Source organism: Procambarus clarkii, chromosome 5, assembly GCF_040958095.1.
Source record: "Procambarus clarkii isolate CNS0578487 chromosome 5, FALCON_Pclarkii_2.0, whole genome shotgun sequence".
Taxonomy (NCBI): Eukaryota; Metazoa; Arthropoda; class Malacostraca; order Decapoda; family Cambaridae; genus Procambarus; species Procambarus clarkii.
Genome location: NC_091154.1, coordinates 18,901,024 through 18,905,448, shown reverse-complemented (window position 1 = coordinate 18,905,448; position 4,425 = coordinate 18,901,024).

Here is a 4,425-nt window from a genome sequence, read left to right as displayed (position 1 = left end):
TCCTGTGAGAACGCTCATTCATCAGTGAGGAGGAAGGAAGCTTCCGCGCCAGCCATTTTTGAATCTCGCGCCACCACGTGGGAACCACCTGCACCCACCACCGCCGCCGCCCAAGCTGACAGTATCTAAGCTTTGTGAGTGTTCAAGCTACTGAAATCGTGGTCAGTCATCGTCGCAAGCATCACCTGATCATCGTATGTGCTGTATTGTTCCTTGAAAATATTTGGTGGACTGCAATTGTTTGACTAGTGTCGCCTCCCCAGGCTCACACACCTCGCCTCCCTCTCCAGCTCACACCTCGCCACCAGCCCCTGCTACATCGTTTTGTGTGAACTTCTCCTAGAAAATTGTATTCTCCACCGCCATCGTCGCAATATCGTCGTCTCCGAGTTTATCTTCGCGCTCCCAACATCAATTCCCAGCTTGGGGGTCTCCACGGAGCTTCGCGCCACCGCCGCCAGGAGCGCTGCCATCGCGGATACAAGACACTCCGTACATTGACAACATCGCACACTAATATTTTTACCACTTCGGACACCAGCTTTCGACGTTTCGCATATGTGTACGTGTTCCATATAAAAACGACAATATAATGCTATTAGCAATTAAAATCTTATACTTAACAGGCATATAGTTATTAAATGAAATTTAGTGATGTAATAGACATAATCCGGAGTTGGTAAGGACGCCGCCCGCCAGCGTAAACACAACACACCCGAATGCCCACAAACACGATACAACGCACAAAACACAACACTTCTGTCAGTTTTTGGATAAACTCCTTTTATGTTTATTATGTGAGAGTTATACTTGTATAAAATGATAACTATTATAGGTAAGCGCCTAATATTTAATATTAATCAATAAAAGCGAAGTCAGAAGCCACACGCCTGTCTGTACATGTCTTTTGTGTAAAAGTATTTTGGGCGCTCATGTACTTGTGCGCTAGCTGGCATTCACAACTGTTCTCGCCTACAAGCATTAGAATTAAACAAACGAATTTATTTATTCATTTATATACAAGAAGAGAAGGCTACCCTTGAGCCTATAATATTCATCTGATCACTGGTCTCCCATTTGGTCCTCATTGCTTTATCTTACTATTATTGAATGTCAATAACCGTATTATGCAATTTCAATTTCTTCTATTTCTTTCTTTATTATGCACCCCATACCCATCCCGTGGGCGGTGGTGTAAAGGATTACAGAGGCACATAATCGGTTCAGGAACTGAACCCTCTAGTTTGTTTAGCTAAGCAAATAACAATGTTTTATTATTATTTATATATTATTATTATTATTATTATTATTATTATTATTATTATTATTATTATTATTATTATTGTTTGACGCTAGTTACAAAATTATTAATGTTGTATACACATGTACTACACAAGAGGCTCACAACAGTCACTATAAAAGGCACTTTACATCTATAGTGAGTCACACAGTTACTAGTCTTGCTCCTCACCCACCCAACTGGGCGGCAGCTTTACAGTCATGTGCTCCATACCCACCCAACTGGGCGGCAGCTTTACAGTCATGTGCATGCATTACCTACAGTAAGCAAATTTTGGATACTTCGCTAAGATTTCGGGCAGCACATCATTATGAATGAAGTACTTACACATTTCATTATGCAACTTTAATAAAGTTGTCCTTCAGCATTTTGTGGTGTTCAGCTACCCTTATCTTTTGTATGTTCCTCACATTACCAGTATACACAAACATTGACATGTAGGGATATAGACTCTCAGGTAAGTTAGTAATTTAAATGCACAGTAGCAGTCCTAGGCGTTCAATCCCCGACCGCCGTCCAAGTGGTTTGGCACCATTCCTCCCCATCCAATCCCAAATCCTTATCCTGATCCCTTACCAGTGTTAAATAGTTGTAATGAACAGGCACTATATATTATATATACATTTTATATATATATATATATATATATATATATATATATATATATATATATATATATATATATATATATATATATATATATATATATAATTATGCCAGTATAATCTAATAATATATACTGGTCTAATAAAATAATTAGACCAGTTAATACTCTCACTCGTTGTGTTAGCATATGTTAGCTTGATAAAACTAACTGTTCATTGTTGAGAAATGTGTTAACAAACAATATATCTGACTTTATCAAGACTGTAGCTTGCTTAGCAAAAGGAACTTTATTAAATTTGGGTTCAGTTTAATTACCTCTCAATGGATGAGTAATTCGGGCATAATAAAGGAACTAAGCTCATAAAATGAAAGATGGGAAAACAACATTAGAGAGATAAACTCGAGAGACGTTTTCATGTTAACCCGAAAATTATTTGAGGAGCAAGACGGACTGCGGGTCAGGCAATTGGTCTTCATGCTATCGTGATGGGGGATCAGCCATTACACGTGTTAATGACTCTTGTATAGTTGTGTAGTTAAGGACAACAGGGTAAAGGGGTAATGGGCATTGTGGTTGATTGTTCTACCTGGGAATCCTCCACTGTTTTATATCTTATGTATGTATGTATGTATGTACTCACCTAGTTGTGTTTGCAGGGGTTGAGCTCTGGCTCTTTGGTCCCGCCTCTCAACCGTCAATCAACTGATGTACAGATTCCTGAGCCTACTGGGCTCTGTCATATCTACATTTGAAACTGTGTATGGAGTCAGCCTCCACCACATTACTGCCTAATGCATTCCATTTATTAACTACTCTGACACTGAAAAGTTCTTTCTATAATCTCTCTGTGGCTCATTTGGGTACTCAGCTTCCACCTGTGTCCCCTTGTGCGTGTACCACATGTGTTAAATAAATGTATGTATGTATGTAGGTAAGGAGAGAGAGAGAGAGAGAGAGAGAGAGAGAGAGAGAGAGAGAGAGAGAGAGAGAGAGAGAGAGAGAGAGAGAGAGAGAGAGAGAGAGAGAGAGAGAGAGAGAGAGAGAAAGAGATGGAGACCGAGACAGAGAAATAGATATAGACAGAGTCAGGGAGAGAATGTTAGACACAGAGACGGATAGATAAGGATATGCAAAGTCAGTGAGAGAATGACAGAGATAGAGCGAGGAAAGAGACAGAGAGATAGGCTGACACAAAGAATGGCAGAAACGAGGAGAGGCAGAGACAGAGGGGGACAGGGACAGGCGGACAGGGACAGGAGCAGAGGGACAGGGACAGACGGACAGGGCCAGAGGAGGGACGGGGGAACAGAGGGGGGGGCAGTGGGACAGGGACAGAGAGGGGGACAGGGACAGAGACAGAGGGACAGAAACACAGAGACAGAGGGACAGGGTCAGAGAGGGGGACCGGGGGACAGAGGGAGGAGAGGGGGGCAGGAGACCAAGAGAGAGGGGACAGAGGAGAGACAGGGGATAGAAAGAGTGGGCAGGGGGGACAGGGACAGACAGAGAAGGACAGGGACAGAGGGACAGGAACAGGGGGGCAGAAAGGGCAGACAGGGGGACAGGGGGCAGAGATAGGGACAGGGGAACAGAGACAGGGACAAGGGGACTGGAGGAAAGGGAGGGGGACAGATGAAGGACAGCGGACAGAAAGAGTGGGCAGGGGGACAGAGAGGTACAGGGGACAGAGAGAAGGACAGGGGGACAGAGATGGACAGGGGGACATAGAGGAACAGGGGGACAGAGTGACAGGGGGGGACAGAGTGACAGGGGGGACAGAGAGAGGAACAGGAGGACAGAGAGGAACAGGGGGACAGAGAGAGACAGGGGGACAGAGAGAGGGACAATGGGATAGAGAGGGACAATGGGATAGAGAAGGACAGGGGGACAGAGAGATGGAAAGGGGGGACAGAGAGGGGGACAGGGGGAAAGGGATCGGGGACAGAGGACAGAAAATGTGGGCAAGGGGACAAAATGAGGGACAGGGGGACAAAGATGGACAGGGGGACAAAGATGGACAGGGCGACAAAGATGGACAGGGGGACAGGAGGAAAGGGGGGAGATGTATGAGGGGGGATTGTTTGCGAGAGATGGAGAAGGGGTATTTAGAACGGTAAGTTAGAGAGGGGGCAACTGAAGCGCATCATTGAAAAGCAAATGAGCATCATTGCAATAGCAGGAGCCACGCACATCTTCAGCCTGCGTTGTTGAGACATTGTCAATTAAGCGGTGTCCAATAACAGTATCTTCGGTATTTAAGCGATACCTTAAAAAATACTGGAAATATTGAAAGCTATTAATCCAGATATTAATCCCCTTGTGCAACGTACACAAGAGGCAACAGCTTCTAGCTCTGCAAGCGGCAATATAAAATAGAGAATAGGCGATTGTTTTCACTCATAGTGTAATAAACCCACGGACCCATCCACCCGCTGAAGCCGTAAATACCAAGACATTACTTCCGTTTAAAATTTAGCCGGAATAATCCTCAGGTATGTGGAGGATGTGGGAGGCCTTT